Genomic DNA, 20,259 nt, shown 5'->3' on the forward strand with positions numbered 1-20,259 from the left:
GCTGCAGTGCAGCAGGACCTGAGGGTACTTGTGCATGAAACACAGAAGGATAGTATGCAGGTACAGCAAGTGATCAGGAAGGCCAATGGAATCTTGGCCTTTATTGCAAAGGGGATGGAGTATAAAAGCAGGGAAGTCGTGTTACAACTATACAGGATATTGGTGAGGCCACACCTGGAATATTGCATGCAGTTTTGGTTTCCATATTTACAAAAGGATATACTTGCTTTGGAGGCAGTTCAGAGAAGTTCACTAGGTTGATTCCGGGGATGAGGGGGTTGACTTATGAGGAAAGGTTGAGTAGGTTGGGCCTCTACTCATTGAAATTCAGAAGAATGAGAGGTGATCTTATCGAAATGTATAAGATTATGAGGGGGCTTGACAAGGTGGATGCAGAGAGGATGTTTCCACTGGTGGGGGAGACTAGAACTAGAGGGCATGATCTTAGAATAAGTGGGCGCACATTTAGAACTGAGTTGAGGAGAAATTTCTTCTCTCAGAGGGTTGTGAATCTGGAATTCGCTGCCTCAGAGAGCTGTGGAAGCTGGGACATTGAATAAATTTAAGACAGAAATAGACAGTTTCTTAAACGATAAGGGGATAAGGGATTATGGGGAGCATGCATCCATGATCTTATTGAATAGTGGAGCAGGCTCGAGGGGCCATATGGCCTACTCCTGCTTCTATTTCTTATGTTCTTATGAAATAGTAGCTTTTATAGCACTTTTGCAGCTGTCAACTATTCAGAAGAATGGGAAGTCATTGAAAACCCGACCTACTTAACTGACGTGATCCCCGAATGCTGTGAACCTCGTCAAAAAGCTGGAAAAATGATAAGTACATGGTAAAATGCTGTTTAAATACCTTTTAACAAACTGTTAATGATGTCAATTGCCTCTCCCACTGCTTGGTGTCGTGTCTGTTCAGCGCTGACAGATCCGACACTTGGGAGACTAGTGTGGAGATGGGTAGACAGCAGGCTGTCGACCCGCTGTCAATCTTTTCCATTTTGACAACAGACCAACCTCCGAATCCGCCTGCTCAGTGCTGGCAAAATTACTGCCTTTGTGTGAAAAACTATAACCGATAGAGTTCAAAGTGGCGATGGTTGCATAAATTTGGTTTGTATTCACTTAAGTTTGGAAGATTGAGGGATAATTTAATCAACACCTTTAGAAATGATAAAGAGATTCAATAGATAAATTTAACTATTTACTCTGGTGAGAGAATCTAAACAGGAATAATCTTGTAATTAGAGTTAAGTCATTTTAGAGTAATATCAGGAAGGACTTTTTCACACAAAGTATAGTGAGAATCTGGAGCTTCTTCTCGTACAAGGCTGCGAATGATGGGTCAATTGAAAATTTCAAGACTGAGACCAGTAGATTCGTATTAGACAAGGATATAAAGGAACATGGTGCAAAGAAGAGTAAATTGAATCGAGGCACAGGTCAGCTATGATCTAACTGAATGGCAGATCAGGTTTGAGGGGCTGAATGTCCTACTCTTGTTCCAATGTTCCTATTAATGAAAGTACTGTGGGCTCAATTTTCAACATCGGCGATTTTTGGCGCATTTGAAGAGGTATGTCCGATTTTTTTGTGGCTCAACTGCGCCAGAAAAAAATGTTGAGAATTTTGTCGGTTTTAACGTTGAATTTGATGCAGCACACATTGGCCTTAAGTTCCATGGGTGGAGCTTAAGGCCTGCACCAAAAACCCATGTTGCCAGGGTAACGAGGGACGCTCCGAAGGGTTGAGGCTGGGTATGGAAATTGACCACGGGCTGAGGCTGGAATTGACCAAGGGCTGAGGCAGCAAACTGCTGCTGAAGGGCTGAAGCTGAGCTGGAAATGGAAAATTATGCCGCTACTATCCTGGGACAAAAGGGCCCCCCCCCGCCCCAGGTGCCGGTGCCGCTGCTGCTGCTGCTATCCCGGGCCGAGAGTCAGCCACCAAAAACAAATTCCCATGTTGCATGTGATGGGTGTGTTGTGCTGCGCACTTTCAGAGCCGCTTGTGAGTATAAAAATCGGAGCTGCTGCAATATGGATCATGGAGCAAAGACCAGGAATTTTCAAGCAGATGAAACTGAGGCCCTGGTTTCTATCATTGAGAGCAGATGGCAGGAGCTTCAGAACAAAGGTTCAGTTAAAGTAAAGCCCAGAGAAATGAGAAACATTGGGACAAAGTTGGAGATGATTTCTCTGCAACGGTGACCAATTCGAGGACCGGCAGGCAGTGCAAAAAGAAGTGGCAGGACCTTGGCCAAATAGTTTCTGTTATGTATTGATGCTGGATGTGTCGGGATTCGTCATCGACCGAAGACGTCTGGCTGAGCCGTGTAAGTTCGGAAACGCATTGGAAGACATGCTGCGAGATTTCTTCGTGATAGGCATCAAGCATGATGTGATCCTTCGGAAATTATTGGCTACAGAAACGCTGGATTTGAGCAAGGCCATCGCGACTGCCCAGGCATGCATGGCGACTGATAATAATTTAAGGCTGATATAATCGAAGAGTCGGAGCTCCACGGCAAGTACTGTAAACAAGACTGTGTCATCGTCTGGCAGAGCTGCTTATGGCAGGGCCTACTCGACTGCTTATGTGAAACCTGTAGCTGCTCAAAGTCCGCTAACTGGTACGAATCCAATTTCATCCTGTTGGCATTGTGGGGGCTATTATCGGCCTCATCAGTGTCGGTTTAATACTTTGGTTCTGTCTTCACGAAGGAAGACACAAATAACCTTCCGGATGTACTAGGGGACCGAGGGTCTAGTGAGAAGGAGGAACTGAAGGATATCCTTATTAGGCAGGAAATTGTGTTGGGGAAATTGATGGGATTGAAGGCTGATAAATCCCCAGGGCCATTTTCCAACAGTCTATGACTCTGGATCAGTTCCTATGGACTGGGGGGTAGCTAATGTAACACTACTTTTGAAAAAGGAGGGAGAGAGAAAATGGGTAATTAAACATAGCCTGACATCAGTAGTGGGGAAAATGTTGGAATCAATTATTAAGGATGAAATACCAGCGCATTTGGAAAGCAGTGACAGGATCGGTCCAAGTCAGCATGGATTTATGAAAGGGAAATCATGCTTGACAAACCTTCTGGAATTTTTTGAGGATGTAACTAGTAGAGTGGACAAGGGAGAACCACTGGATGTGTTGTATTTGGACTTTCAAAAGGGCTTTGACAAGGTCCCACATAAGAGATTGGTGTGCAAAATCAAAGCACATGGTAATGTACTTGCATGGATAGAGAATTGGTTGGCAGACAGGAAGCAGAGATTCGGGATAAACGGGTCCTTTTCGGAATGGGAGGCAGTGACTAGTGGAGCGCCGCAGGGCTCAGTGCTGGGACCTCAGCTCTTTACAATATACATTAATGATTTGGATGAAGGAATTGAGTGTAATATCTCCAAGTTTGCAGATGACACTAAACTGGGTGGCAGTGTGAGCTGTGAGGAGGATGCTAAGAGGCAGCAGGGTGATTTGGACAGGTTAGGTGAGTGGGCAAATGCATGGCAGATGCAGTATAATGTGGAGAAATGTGAGGTTAACCACTTTGGTGGCAAAAACACAAAGGCAGAATATTACCTGAATGGCGGCAGATTAGGAAAAGGGGAGGTGCAGCGAGACCTGGGTGTCATGGTTCATCATTCATTGAAAGTTGGCATGCAGGTACAGCAGGCGGTGAAGAAGGCAAATGGCATGTTGGCCTTCATAGCTAGGGGATTTCAGTACAGGAGCAGGGAGGTCTTACTGCAATTGTACAGGGCCTTGGTGAGGCCTCACCTGGAATATTGTGTTCAGTTTTGGTCTTCTAATCTGAGAAAGGACATTCTTGCTATTGAGGGAGTGCAGCGAAGGTACACCAGACTGATTCCAGGGATGGCTAGACTGACATATGAGGAGAGACTGGATCAACTGGGACTTTATACACTGGAGTTTAGAAGGATGAGAGGGGATCTCATAGAAACATATAAGATTCTGACGGGATTGGACAGGTTAGATGCGGGAAGAATGTTCCCGATGTTGGGGAAGTCCAGAACCAGAGGACACAATCTTAGGATAAGGGGTAAGCCATTTAGGACTAAGATAAGGAGAAACTTCTTCACTCAGCGAGTTGTTAACCTTTGGAAATCCCTGCTGCAGAGAGTTGTTGATGCCAGTTCATTGGATATATTCAAGAGGGAGTTAGATATGGCCCTTACGGCTAAAGTGATCAAGGGGTATGGAGAGAAAGCAGGAAAGGGGTACTGAAGTGAATGCTCAACCATGATCTTATCGAATGGTGGTGCAAGCTCGAAGGGCCGAATGGCCTACTCTTGCCCCTATTTTCTATGTTTCTATGTTTCTATGTATATCTGTAAAGGCTGTTCGAACGTGGGGCATCTTCAGCGAATGTGCCCACAACAGTGCAAGCGTACTGCTACTCATCACATTGATGATCATGACCAGTCCAGTGCCAGCCCAGATATGCAACCCAAGATACCCAAGGAGAAAATGTACGGCCTGTAGTCGTTACTGACAAAGAGCCAACCGATAATGGTTAATGTGAAGCTGAATGGTGTGCCTGTATCAATGGAGCTGGACACGGGTGCGAGTCAGTTGATAATGAGCCAAAGGACATTTGACAAGCTGTGAGACACTGAGGCTGTGAAGCCTAAGCTGAGTCCAGTCAATGCCAAGTTGCATACTTACACCAAGGAACTCATACCGGTGATTGGCAGTGCAGTAGTCAAGGTGTCGTATGATGGTGTGGTTCATGATCTACCGTTGTGGATCATCCCAGGCAATGGTCCAATGCTGTTCGGCAGGAATTGGCTCGAGAAAATCAAGTGGAACTGGAATGATATCAAGGCGTTGTCCTCAGTGGATGACACTTCGTGTGTTCAAGTGCTGAAGAAATTTCCTTCTTTGTTTGAACCGGGCATTGGCAATTTTACTGGAGCGAAGGTGCAGATTCACCTGGATTCTGATGCAAGACCTGTCTATCATAAAGCTCGATCTGTTCCGTACATGATAAGGGCGAAGGTCGAAATTGAGCTTGACGTGAAGTGGTCATATGACCGGTTGAATTTAATGAATGGGCCAGTCCTATCATTCCTGTGTTAAAAAGAGTGATGGCACTTTCAGGATCTGTAGAGACTACAAGGTTACGATTAACCGATTTTCTTAACAGGATCAGTACCCATTACCGAAGATTGATGACCTGTTCGCCATGCTAGCCGGTGAAAAATCATTCACTAAACTGGATCTGACATCAGTCTATATGACACAGGAGCTTGTCGACACTTCTAAGAAACTCACCTGCATCAACACCCATAAAGGACAGTTTGTCTACAACAGATGTCCTTTTGGAATTTGTTCGGCTGCAGCCATATTTCAGAAGAAGATGGAGAGTCTACTGAAGTCCGTTCCTAGAACTGTCGTGTTTCAAGATGACATTCTGGTCACAGATCGCGACACTACTAAACATCAGGCTAAAACTTTCGAAGTGTGTCTTCATGGCACCTGAAGTTGAATTCCTGGGGAGCAAGATTGCTGCTGATGGCATCAGGTATACTGATTCGAAAACCAAGGCCATCAAAAATACACCCAGGCCTCAGAATGTGACGGAGCTGCGTTCATTCCTTGGGTTACTCAACTACTTTGGTAATTTCTTAACCAGATTGAGCAATTTGTTAGAGCCACTGCACGTGCTACTCAGAAAAGGCGACAACTGGGTCTGGGGTGTGTCTCAAGATAGAGCCTTTGAGAAAACTAAGAATCTGCTCTGTTCGAACAAGCTGCTTGTTCACTATGATCTGTGTAAATGTCTTGTATATGCCTGCGATGCTTCATCATATGGTTTTGGCTGTGTACTCCATCAAGCAAATGAGTTGGGTAAGATACAACCTGTTGTGTTTGCTTCGAGAAGTTTGTCAAAGGCGGAAAGAGCTTACAGCATGGTAGAAAAAGAAGCTTTGGCCTGTGTGTATGGGGTCAAAAAGATGCATTAGTACCTGTTTAGTCTTCGTTTTGAACTTGAGTTTCAGGAGTTCATGAAACTCAATGGTATCAGACATGTAAGGTCTGCTCCATTCAAACCTGCGTCTAATGGTCAAGCAGAGCGTGCAGTTCAAACGATCAAGTAAAGTATGAAACGTGTGACTCAGGGTTCATTGCAGACTCTTTTGTCATGTATATTGCTTAGTTACAGGACAAGACCTCACACGCTTACCGGGGTCTTCCCGACTGAACTACTGATGAAGAGAAGTCTCAAGACCAGGCTTTCTTTTGTCCATCCTGATTTGAATGATCATGTTGAAAACAGACATCAAAATCAGCAATGGTCTCATGATCATGCTGCTGTGTCATGTGACATCTCTGTCAATGATCCAGTTTATGTGCTGAATTATGGTCAAGGTCCAAAGTGGATCGCCGGGACTGTTATGGCCAAGGAGGGTAAAAGAGTGTTTATTGTCGTGCTCAAGACTTGGCAAACATGCAGGAAACATGTCGATCAGATAAAACTGTGGCACACGGATGAACTGGAACCGGTTGAGGAAGATGCAGTCAGTGACCAACCAACCAATGTTCATTCATCAGAAGACTCTGCTGTCATTACTGAATCTGGACTTTCAGTCTCTGATAGCGTCATTACCACTCCCATCAGATCGGTTACTTAGCCTGCAGTCATAACTGACTCAGAAAGCTCGTCCAGAACTGGAGTTGAACTGAGACGATCAACTCGTGAGCAAAAAGCCCCAGACCATCTTAATTTGTAAAAAGGCTGATACTAAGATCTTGAAGGGGGATGTTGTTATGTATTGATGCTTGGGATCACTAGACACCAGGGGCGCCACTGTGGAGGTCATCGGGCTGTACGCGCGTGTGGGTGGGCCCTGATATATAAGAGTGAGTACCATGTCATGTGCGCACTATGGGCGTGAATAAAGTTGAACCAGGTTTGCACCTAAGTGAGTTTACAGTAACAAGTCTTTCGAGTCATTATATACATTACAGTTTCTGCAAGTAATATTTTCATTTATGCACTGGAATTACAATTGTAAATGTGACCATCTGTGTGTGCCACCACAGCAGACCCCTTCTCTTAAATAGTTCTATTTTCATCTTTGCCGAGGAAAGTGGTGCACAACAACAGAGAGCGAACATGAACTGGAGGAGGTTCGGCAAATGTGCACCCAGGTCCCGAACTTCATTTTGAAGGGTGGAAGATGCCTGTGCGTGAGTTCTTGTAACATGGGGTGGCCGTTGCACACCGGCTACCACATGGGCTTAGCAGAGCAAGTCTTGGTCCAGTGGCAAGGGGGTCCAAGACGACTGGAGACCAGGTTTTACTGTATGGGCCTAGTTGCCTACGGTGGGATGCGAGCTGTAAGCTTGGCGCTGAGCAGCTCCTTCAGGAGAGGTGGTGGGAGATCTGAGGTATGATGAGGGGAGGGGATGAGAGACGCTGGGGCCCTGCTCCATTTTAGCTTCTCGAAGGGTCGTGGGAGAAGTCAGAGTGGCCACCGCCATTACCCGCACCACGTGCCCAGCAGTGGCTCCGCTGCTCCTCCAGATGCTTTCGCCTCCGCAGATTGGGCCGCTGGCTGAAAGGACTCCGGAGTCGCTGCCGAGACCGGCTCTGAGCTGGCTGAAGGGATTCTGAAGGACGCCGCCGGATCGGGAGAGGGAGGACAGAGTTCAGATCTAGGGAGATTTGCTCCAAATCCTTGGAATCTGGAGAGGGAGTGAGTTCCAGGAGCAGTAGAGAGGTCCAGGAGGTTCTTGGTGCTGCAGAGAGGGGGGCCCAGGTTGCTATCCGTGCAGCATGGGTTTATGCTTCGGGAGGTGTGCAACACGTTTACAATAGCTGTTCCCCAAATCCAATAATTTAATGTCATCCTGATACCTTTCTTATGACCAGAGTTAGATGATGACAGGGGTTAATTGGTCTCATGACATGCTTGAGGTCTCAGTGTGATGCACCCACTGACACCCCTGGAAGAGAGAATCGCTGGTATGATTGATGCTGGCTCTAGAAGGTCAACAACCAGTGTACAAGCTGGGCCCAGCTTCCAGAGAGAGGGTAAGTCCTGCAAATTCAATAGTCTGGCTTGGCTAAATGTTAAGTACTGCGTGGGCTAGCCACACTTTAGTTTTTGGGATGTCCTCTCGGTCAGTCACGCTTCGGTTTATGCAATGTGCTATCATTCATCTTGGTCCTTCAAATGAGCCTGTGCCACCCTGTCCCCTCCCCTGCTGCTAACCGATTGTCTGCTGTTATATTTTGCAGAAGTTACACCCATCCCGGAGGAATCACAAGCCCCTGCCACAGAGGAACAATCATTCGCGGAGGAACCTGACCAGGATTGTCGAAATCTCGACCTCCGAAATAACGACTCAGACACCATCAGCTCCGGCAGAAGTTTCTTTAATTTACTTGCTAGCAAGGGAAAGGTCACATTCAGTCAATGGCTAAGTGAACACCTTCGAAATGGTACAGTTTCACGATATATTTATACAGTAAAACCCAAGTTATGGCCTCTCCCTGTGTATTGGCTCTGTCTTGCAGTCAGTGAATACAGATAAAGAGTTAATTACTACATCCTTATCCTGACATGGTTTCCAGATATTTCCTTTTGTCAGAGTTATTAGTTGGCCAGCTGGCCATCACTCGATGAGAGTGTGGTAATGAGCTATTACCTGCATTGCATTGTCGGATTGTCCAGTTGCCTGTTCAGTTATCTTTTTGCATCAGGTGGATGAGGTCTGTACAAGAGATAATGGCTGGTGGTTTGAGTACTTCGAAAAGGGTGGGGTGAAGTGGAACTGGTGTTGTATAGACAATAGGAGAGCACCATGGGGGGGATACTTGTCTCAGCAGGACTTGCCTCTCAGCTGTCTGGTGGCTATCAGCCATTTCAAGCCAGGTTTAGCTGTTTATGCAAACCGACTGCTTGTTGCCGAAATACCTGGAAGGACCAGGACTCCATTTTGTTTTATATTAATGTGGCAGCGGGATGGGAACCAATGCAGGGAGACAGAGGGAAACAAAAAGGAGACAAAAGCAAAAGACAGAAAGGAGATGAGGAAAAGTGGAGGGCAGAGAAACACAAGAAAAAGAACAAAAATAGCCACTGTACAGCAAAATTCTAAAAGGACAAAGGGTGTTAAAAAAACAAGCCTGAAGGCTTTGTGTCTTAATGCAAGGAGTATCCGTAATAAGGTGGATGAATTATTGTGCAAATAGATGTTAACAAATATGATGTGATTGGGATTATGGAGACGTGGCTCCAGGATGATCAGGGCTGGGAACTCAACATCCAGGGGTATTCAACATTCAGGAAGGATAGAATAAAAGGAAAAGGAGGTGGGGTAGCATTGCTGGTTAAAGAGGAGATTAATGCAATAGTTAGGAAAGACATTAGCTTGGATGATGTGGAATCTATATGAGTAGAGCTGCAGAACACCAAAGGGCAAAAAACGTTAGTGGAAGTTGTGTACAGACCTCCAAACAGTAGTAGTGATGTTGGGGAGGGCATCAAACAAGAAATTAGGGGTGCATGCAATAAAGGTGCAGCAGTTATAATGGGTGACTTTAATATGCACATAGATTGGGCTAGCCAAACTGGAAGCAATACGGTGGAGGAGGATTTCCTGGAGTGCATAAGGGATGGTTTTCTAGACCAATATGTCGAGGAACCAACTAGGGGGAGGCCATCTTAGACTGGGTGTTGTGTAATGAGAGAGGATTAATTAGCAATCTCGTTGTGCGAGACCCGTTTGGGGAAGAGTGACCATAATATGGTGGAATTCTGCATTAGGATGGAGAATGAAACAGTTAATTCAGAGACCATGGTCCAGAACTTAAAGAAGGGTAACTTTGAAGGTATGAGGCGTGAATTGGCTAGGATAGATTGGCGAATGATACTTAAGGGGTTGACAGTGGATGGGCAATGGCAGACATTTAGAGACTGCATGGATGAACTACAACAATTGTACATTCCTGTCTGGCGTAAAAATAAAAAAGGGAAGGTGGCTCAACCGTGGCTATCAAGGGAAATCAGGGATAGTATTAAAGCCAAGGAAGTGGCATACAAATTGACCATAAATAGCAGTGAATCCGGGGACTGGGAGAAATTTAGAACTCAGCAGAGGAGGACAAAGGGTTTGCTTAGGGCAGGGAAAATGGAGTATGAGAAGAAGCTTGCAGGGAACATTAAGACGGATTGCAAAAGTTTCGATAGATATATAAATAGAAAAAGGTTAGTAAAGACAAATGTAGGTCCCCTGCAGTCAGAATCAGGGGAAGTCATAACGGGGAACAAAGAAATGGCAGACCAATTGAACAAGTACTTTGGTTCGGTATTCACTAAGGAGGACACAAACAACCTTCCGGATATAAAAGGGGTCAGAGGGTCTAGTAAGGAGGAGGAACTGAGGGAAATCTTTATTAGTCGGGAAATTGTGTTGGGGAAATTGAAGGCCGATAAATCCCCAGGGCCTGATGGACTGCATCCTAGAGTACTTAAGGAGGTATCCTTGGAAATAGCGGATGCATTGACAGTCATTTTCCAACATTCCATTGACTCTGGATCAGTTCCTATCGAGTGGAGGGTAGCCAATGTAACCCCACTTTTTAAAAAATGAGGGAGAGAGAAAACAGGGAATTATAGACCGGTCAGCCTGACCTCAGTAGTGGGTAAAATGATGGAATCAATTATTAAGGATGTCATAGCAGCGCATTTGGAAAGAGGTGACATGATAGGTACAAGTCAGCATGGATTTGTGAAAGGGAAATCATGCTTGACAAATCTTCTGGAATTTTTTAAGGATGTTTCCAGTAGAGTGGACAAGGGAGAATCAGTTGATGTGGTATATTTGGACTTTCAGAAGGCTTTCGACAAGGTCCCACACAAGAGATTAATGTGCAAAGTTAAAGCACATGGGATTGGGGGTAGTGTTCTTACATGGATTGAGAACTGGTTGTCAGACAGGAAGCAAAGAGTAGGAGTAAATGGGTACTTTTCAGAATGGCAGGCAGTGACTAGTGGGGTACCGCAAGGTTCTGTGCTGGGGCTCCAGCTGTTTACACTGTACATTAATGATTTAGACGAGGGGATTAAATGTAGTATCTCCAAATTTGCGGATGACACCACTAAGTTGGGTGGCAGTGTGAGCTGCGAGGAGGATGCAATGAGGCTGCAGAGTGACTTGGATCAGTTAGGTGAGTGGGCAAATGCATGGCAGATGAAGTATAATGTGGATAAATGTGAGGTTATCCACTTTGGTGGTAAAAACAGAGAGACAGACTATTATCTGAATGGTGACAGATTAGGAAAAGGGAAGGTGCAACGAGACCTGGGTGTCATGGTACATCAGTCATTGAAGGTTGGCATGCAGGTACAACAGGCGGTTAAGAAAGCAAATGGCATGTTGGCCTTCATACCGAGGGGATTTGAGTACAGGGGCAGGGAAGTGTTGCTACAGTTGTACAGGGCCTTGGTGAGGCCACACCTGGAGTATTGTGTACAGTTTTGGTCTCCTAACTTGAGGAAGGACATTCTTGCTATTGAGGGAGTGCAGCGAAGATTCACCAGACTGATTCCCGGGATGGCGGGACTGACCTATCAAGAAAGACTGGATCAACTGGGCTTGTATTCACTGGAGTTCAGAAGAATGAGAGGGGACCTCATAGAATCGTTTAAAATTCTGACGGGTTTAGACAGGTTAGATGCAGGAAGAATGTTCCCAATGTTGGGGAAGTCCAGAACCAGGGGTCACAGTCTAAGGATAAGGGGTAAGCCATTTAGGACCGAGATGAGGAGAAACTTCTTCACCCAGAGAGTGGTGAACCTGTGGAATTCTCTACCACAGAAAGTTGTTGAGGCCAATTCACTAAATATATTCAAAAGGGAGTTAGATGAAGTCCTTACTACTAGGGGGATCAAGGGGTATGGCGAGAAAGCAGGAATGAGGTACTGAAGTTGCATGTTCAGCCATGAACTCATTGAATGGCGGTGCAGGCTAGAAGGGCCGAATGGCCTACTCCTGCACCTATTTTCTATGTTTCTATGTTTCTATGTTTCTATATTTCTATGGAATACAGTGTGGTACAGCTTAAATAAAAATACATTTCCACAGGATGAAGTCTTTCATGCAGAACATCCACAGGAAGATCAGGACGGGGATGAGCAGGATGATCAGGGGAGCAGCAAGGCCCCAATGTTGAGACTGTGACACTACATCTGCAGGATGTGGTGCCGCACATGGATGTGCCAACCCCTTTCCGGACACCTACGAGCGAGGGGACATTTCATGGTGTCTACAGTCCGAGGTTGTGGGTCCCAGTAGGTTGCAGCAAGCCACACCCAGGATGAGGAGGGGAAGGAGAGTTCGAGAGCGCTCTCCTGAAATGTAGGATCCAATGGACGTAGTTCAGCTCATGGCAATGAGTGGGGAGAGTATTGAGCTGACCCAATCACTCCTGGACACCATGGGTCCTGTGGTCATGAGATAGCGGGATTGTTGTCAGAAGTAATGACACTTTCAAGAGAAATGGGAATACTGTCGCAACACATTAGGGAGGGAATGTCGGAGGTGGCTGATACACTGTCGTGGCAGATTAGGGAGGGAATGTCGGAAGTAGTTGATATGCTGTCAGGGCAGATTAGGGAGGGACTGTCGGAAGTAGTTGATATGCTGTCAGGGCAGATTATGGAGGGACTGTCGGAGTTAGCTGCGGCAATAAGGGAACACGCCCAGACTCTCATTGGCCAGCAGCAAATGACGGATTCAACTGGTGACACTCCCACTCGAATCCCCAGACCAACCTAAGATTTGGGCTGGTGCATCCACAGTCTGAAGAAGAGGCTGAGGAGGCGCGAGCCAGGCCTTCCACAATGCCATCTCTTCGGGCCCACACCCGCCAACAAGAACATTGCTGTCTAGGAGATACTCGAAAAAAGCAACTTGGTTCCAGCGATAGAAGGCCTGGGTCATCAGCCAAGGGTAGAGGCAGCAAGGGCAAGCGCAACGGGCGGTCTTAGAATAAGATGGAGGAGAGATGGCTGCAGCTAAAGTTTGTTTGCTGTTGTTGTTGTTACTGTTGTTCTTATGTTATTGTTATTTCACTGAGCATAATTGAAAAATTTAAAGTTTTTAAGTCATGTAACTTGAAAAGCAAGTTTGTAAGTGATCTTAATGGAAAAGTTTATAGTTTGTAACAAAAATATTTTTTTTAAAGTTAAGTTAAGTACAAGTGTACAAATGATTAATAAACGTAATTCTTTTTTCAATTAAACCAGAATCATGAACATTATTCTTTAAATTAATGCAACAAACAGTCAAACAATATGGCGACATTACTCTTTAAATTAACAGTCAACCAACATGGTGAATGATCAAATATGACGCTCAGCCTTCATGCAGCAAACCATTCAAGGATTAGCCACTGATGCAAGGCTCTTGCAGTGGCAAAAGCTGCACGAGGGTCCCCCTCCTCCGCCGTCATCCTGGGGGTTGAGATGGTGGCATGGCTTCTTCCTATTGCTGCTGGTGCTCCTCCTCCACCTCTTCGTCAGCCTGCTCGACGTCCTCCTCATCCCCGTCACCTGAGGTTGCTCTTCAACTTCCAGTGCCTGTTGCCTCATGATCGCTAAGTTGTGCAGCATGCAGCACATGACAGTGAACTGACCGACCATTTCAGGGGAGTTATTGCATGTAGCCTCCAGAATGGTCTCGGCATCTGAAATGCTGCTTTAGTATTCCAATTGTCCTTTCAATGATGCTGCATGTGGTTATGTGGGACATGTTGTGTGGACGCTCGGCTTCTGTCTGGGTATTGCGTAGGGGGGTCATGAGCCAGGTGTCGAACCCCCAGCAGCCAGCTCTGTCCTTCTGGCTGCTGCTGAAAAATGGCAGATATAACGCTCTCGCATAAGATGAACGCATCATGAGTGCTCCCTGGGTATCTGGCATCAACTGCCATGATGCAATAGAAAATAGGTGCAGGAGTAGGCCATTCGGCCCTTCGAGCCTACACGTCGTCGCATGTCATCGCAGACCAGCTGCACATTTAGTGAGTGGAACCCTTTCCTGTTCCTGTAAATCTCTGAATCGTTCAAAGGTGTTCGCTAGGCGATGTGGGTACAGTCTATCTCACCCTTCACCTTGGGGAAGCCAGCAATTCTCAAGAAGCCACAGTCCTGTCACGCATTGCCTGGGCAGTCATGGGGAACTTGATGTCATTGTCCCTGCGGTCATACATACTTGTCGAATGTAGTTATGTGTTATATTTTCAGTAACTCACAAAGACACACACAGCCTTAAAATGACAGAACATACCAGAACTCACCAGAGTCAGGTGACCTATTCCTTTTATTATAAACAGCACTGGCTGCAGTGCCACAGGAGTCCACAGGTGGAGCTATATATATTACACTTCTCCCTCCTTAATGAAGAAGTAATTATAACAAAATAATCATCATACATAACTTGCATAGTTATACATAACAAAAGATATGGACTTATTTTGCCATATTTACAAATCAAGCTTAACCACTTGTTTTCTGTTTCGAAGAGGATATCTTCGCTCTCGAACAGAACCTTCCAAACATGGTGTTGAATTTAAACTCATTCGAGACTGATCCTGAGGAAAGGTTTCCTCCAAGGGATGCCCTTGATTTCCATTTGAACTCTCTCTAACTTCAGACTGTGTGTCTGCCTGACTTGGACTCAGACTTAAATTCTGACTTTCTCTTGGATTTGTTTCTAGTACATTGCGTGTAGAGTATGCTACTGGTGTATCAAAACTATCTGATGAGTCAGAAATAATTGAATCATTCCCACCTTCAACTACTTTCACGTCTGTAGGTAAAATATGATCAATGTGAACAAACCTAACCTGCCCATGATCAAACATCTTGACCAAATATGTGCGAGGACCACATATCTTCACCACTCTTCCTGGTAACCACTTTAACCATTTATGGTGATGGTTCTTCACTCTCACCTTCTGATTTAATTTCACACTTCTCTCTTTTACTCTACCTCTATCATGATTCTCTTTCTGTCTTAACTGTGTCTCTTGTATGGACTGTGTCAAATTTGGTTTTAACAACTAGAATCGGGTTAGTGGCTGTCATTTGTGAAACAACTCTGCTGGTGTTCTACCTGTAGTTGTGTGAGGAATATTATGATATGTAATTAGAAAATTAGCCAATTTGTGGTCCAATGACAACTGCCATTTCTTTGGATTTGGATCCAACATCTGTTTGATGAGGACACGTTTTACAATTTGTACAGTGCGCTCTGCTGCACCATTTGAAGCAGGGTGGTATGGTGGAACCTTGGTATGTTTCACACCATTTTTGCTTGTGAACTGTGCAAATTCTTCTGAATGAAATTGTGGTACATTATCAGAAACAATTTCTTTGGGAGGCCAAATGAAGAAAATAATCTTCGTAAAATGTCTAATGTTTTACTTGATGTTATTTTCCACATTGGAAACACCTCCAATCAGAATGAACAATTGTTGTCCTTCTAACTCAGCAAAATCATTATGTAGCCTTTGCCACACCCTGGGAGGCCATTTCCATTGCTGCAATAGTACTGATGGTAGGTTCTTGCTTACCGATTGGCATGTCATACACTGACTGATGATGTACTCTATATCTTTATCAAGACCTGGCCACCATAAGTAACTGTGTGCAAAACTCTTGGACAAGCACATTCCCAGGTGTTGGTCATGGAGGTCTCCTACTAAGTTGGACCTGAATTTATTTGGTATAACCACTCTTGCACCCCACATGATACAATCTTTATTCCTACGAATGAAGAATGGATGAATATCTTTGTCTATCACCTGGTTTGGCCAGCCATTTGCAATATAATCATACACCTTTGACATCACTGGGTCACGTTTGGTTGCTCTACCAATCTCTTCAGCTGTGACTGCCAGTTCATCAATGTATGAAAAATAGAACACTTCTTCCCTATCGGGTGTAACTTGTGATAGGGATGGCAATCTAGACATAGCATCAGCATTACTGTCTGTATTCAATATCATATGTATATGCTAAAAAATCAAAGCCCTTCTCTGCATTTGGGCTGCAGCTAATGTTGGAACTGGGGACTTTGGATGGAGGATTGCTGTCAGGGGCTTACGGTCTGTAACGATGGTAAACTTATGACCATACAAGTATTTGTGGAACTTCTTCACCCCAAAAATTAATGCCAAAGCTTCCCTTTTGATTTGTGCATAATTATGCTCACTGGCACTGAGAGTGCGTGAAGCAAAAGCAATTGGTCTCTTCGCCCCACTACGTAATACATGAGAGATCACTGCCCCAACTCCATATGGAGAGGCATCACATGCTAGCTTGATCTCCTTAGATACGTCATGGTGAACTAATATGGTGCTCTCTACCATTTTGCTTTTACACTTCTTGAATGCTGTATCGCATTCTTCTGACCACTTCCAATGGACCTGTTTTTTCAATACTTCATTCAGTAGATGTAATACTGTAGCCAGATTTGGTAGGGATTTCCCATACTAGTTCAAAAGACTCAAAAATGATCGCAGTTCAGTGACATTCTTGGGATTGGGTGCAAACCATCTTTGTCTACTCTGTACTCTAAGTACTCCACTGAATTTTGAAATAACTCACATTTGCGAGCAGACACTTATACTCTGTGCTTCTCTAGCCGTTTGAGGACTTCATTCAATATGTTATTATGAATTTGCCTATTTGGTGCTGAAACTAGTATGTTATCTAAATAACATACTACCTCTTCAATACCTTGCAAAATCTGATTCATCACCCCTTGGAATATGGCAGGGGCAGAAGACATTCCAAATGGTAGCTTATTAAATTGATATAGGTCTAGATGAGTAGTTATAGTCAAGCACGACTTGGACTCCTCATTTATTAAAAGCTATAAGTAGGCATTCATAAGATCCAACTTTGAGAAGATCTGACCAGCTGTCAGTTTTGAGAACAAATCTTCTACATTTGGCAATGTATTGAAGACATTATCCTCTAGAACCTGGTTTACGGTTACTTTATAATCACCACACAATCTTACCTTACCATCGGACTTAGGTACATCAACAATGGGTGTAGCCCAATTACATAAATCTATCTTAGAAATAATGTTCTCAGTCTCTCGTCTTTTTGAGTTCTTGCTCAACTTTCTCCTTGAGTGCATATGGTACGGAACATGGCTTGCAGTAAACCAATCTAGCATCCTTCTGTATCCTGACACTCACCTTGAAGCCTTGGATCGAACTGCCTGTTTCGCAGAACACCTGTGGATAATTCTTGATGACATCATCCTTTGATGCAAATCTCGTTTCAACATGAAAAATCTCACTCCAATCCAGCTTCAGTGATCCCAACCAATTTCTTCCGAGTAAGGCAGGCTTGTCTCCTGCCACTACTAATAGAAGAAAGCTCTGAAATTGATCCTTGTATTTCACCGGCACGGTGATATGACCTACCACAGGAATGCTCTCTCCCGCGTATCCTTGCAGCTCTATCTTGGATTTCTCCAATGGGAAATCACGCAATTTGTCGTGGTATAGCGACTCCAGTACTGCACTCACGGATGCGCTAGTGTCGATTTCCAAGGGTATCTTGGTTCCTGCAACATCTATGTGGATTATGATACTTTTCGAATCGCTGTTAGTTAACCTCGTGCTCCTGACGATGTGTAGCTCTAAAACCTCCTCGTCCTGTTGTTTTTCTTCCATGCTACGTAGCCTCTGGGGATTTCTACTCATAGCTTTGAAAGTTGGTTTACCCTTCAGTCGGCATGCCTTTGCAAGATGCCCAGTTTTCCTGCAGATGAAACACTCTGCCTTCACATATGGACAACTTTGAGCAATGTGTTGTCCCAGGCACCGATAGCAGGACTTCAATGCTTTGTTATTATTGCCAGTTTCTGAGACTTTGGGTCCCAACTGCCTTTTATTTTTAACCTGCAGGCGATTCATCTCGGTTATCTGACTGAAAATAATATGAAATTCGCGGGAATATTGGTCGGCCATGTTCATTGACATAGCTGTCTGACAAGCTAAATCAAAAGACAAGTTAGGAGTTGTCAATAACTTTCTTTTGATCGCAGCATTTTTCATCCCACAAACAAAGCGGTCACGCAACGTTCGGTCCTGAAAGTTTCCGAAATTACAGTGCATAGATAGCTTTTTTAATGCTACAATGTACTCACTGATATTTTCTTTGGTCAACTGATCTCGTATTCTGAAATGATAACTTTCAGAAATTTCCAGGGGCTCAGGGCTGTAGTGCTGCTAGAATCTGCTTAAGATCTGTGTCCTTTGGCTTGACAGGCACAGGCAAAATTTTCAAGGGTTCATACACCTTGGGCCCTGCTTCAGTTAAGAAAATAGCCCTTTGTTGTTCCAACACCACCCGTTTATGGTTTTCATCATTGGGAACTTCGATGATATTATTTGCAGTGAAAAACATTTCTAGCCGCTCCACATATGCTCTGAAACTTTCACGGTCACGTTGAAACTCCCCCAAATGCCCTATTATTCCCATAGGCGCAGCCATCTGGACTCTGGCAGTTCAAACATGTGTGCTTGTAATTTACATTGGATTTGTAGCTGTTAATCAAAACAGAGAAGCTCTCAAAGTCTCTCTGTTGGTTGGCTGAATCCTCCACCAACAAAAATTTCAGCTTTTCTTTCCGATAAATCCATCTTCGTCGCCATTGTTATATTTTCAGTAACTCACAGAGACACACACAGTCTTAAGATGGCAGAACATACCGGACTCATTAGAATCAGGTGACCTGTTCCCTTTATTATAAACAGCATTGGCTGCAGTGCCACAGGAGTCCACAGGTGGAGCTATATATATTACAGTGTCGAATGCTGCGAGATGCAGCATACGTCCCCAGTTGAAGTCTGGAATGAGCCGGAGGCATAGAAGGCAAGTGCTGCAGTCACCTTGACCTCTATGGGTAGCGCAGTCCTCCTCCCACTTCTAGGCTGCACGTTTGCCCTGATCAGTTCGCAGATCTCGGTAATCACCTCCTTTCGAAAGCGCAGCCTGCAAATGCAGTCTGCCTCACTCAGGTGCAGGTATGAGCACCTCTCCCTGAACACCCGATCCAGGTAAGGCCACCTCGCCATCATTCTTCGCGCTCTCTGGTTCCTGAGATATTGTTGTCTTATTAATCTTCTTCTTTGCATAACCATGAAACAAAATGCTCTTACTACATGAGGCATTGCTACGGCTGCTCTCATTGTTTTTTCTTAGTTGCAAACGAAATGAAACTACTCACACAAAGCATTCATACTTTTCCCTCTCCCTGCAAAAGGTTGTCACCCTAATCTGTGGACCACACCTGGTCTGAGCATGCACATCAGTAGGCTCGGTTTCTATGGTGACGCGGCGCTCAAAAATGATTGCGAGGGAAGATAGATTATGAAAGTAAACTAGCACAAAATATAAAAACAGATAGTAAGAATTTCTACAGGTACATAAAAAGGAAAAAAGTGGCTAAAGTAAATGTTGTTCCCCTGGAGGATGAGACTGGGGAATTAATAATGGAGAACAGGGAAATGGCAGAGACGTTGAACAAATAGTTTGTATCGGTTTCACGGTAGAAGACACTAAAAACATCCCAATGGTGGATAACCAAGAGTCTATAGGTAGGGAGGAACTTAATACAATCACTATCACTAATGAAGTAGTAATAAATAAAATAATGTGACTAAAGGTGGACAAGTCCTCTGGACCTGATGCCTTACATCCCAGGGTGTTAAGAAAATTGGCTGCAGAGATAGTGGATGCATTGGTTGTAATCTACCAAAATTCCAAGGATTCTGGGGCGGTCCCAGCAGATTGGAAAACCGCAAATATAACGCTTATCATGTATCCTACATGGCTACTGTTGGTACTATCACAAGGCACAGCAGTGGGAGACTCATACGTTACCTGTATAAGTGTGCCTGGCCTAGTATAAAAGGCAGGCCACCAGGTGTGATCCTCACTCTGGAGTCAACAAATAAAGGACTAAGGTCACTACAGTTCAAGTACAACACATTACCTCGTGGAGTCATTCCTAGAGTACCTAAGGACACTACAATTGGCAACGAGATTACAAACTTTCACGCGGAAATGACTACCCTTGGTACGTTGCAGCAGTTCGCCGATGGTGATGATTGGGATGCCTTTGTGGAGAGGCTAGAACATTTCTTCCCAGCAAATGACCTTGCAGGAGACGACCC

The sequence above is a fragment of the Pristiophorus japonicus genome, chromosome 4 (genome assembly GCF_044704955.1).
Source record: "Pristiophorus japonicus isolate sPriJap1 chromosome 4, sPriJap1.hap1, whole genome shotgun sequence".
Lineage (NCBI taxonomy): Eukaryota > Metazoa > Chordata > Chondrichthyes > Pristiophoridae > Pristiophorus > Pristiophorus japonicus.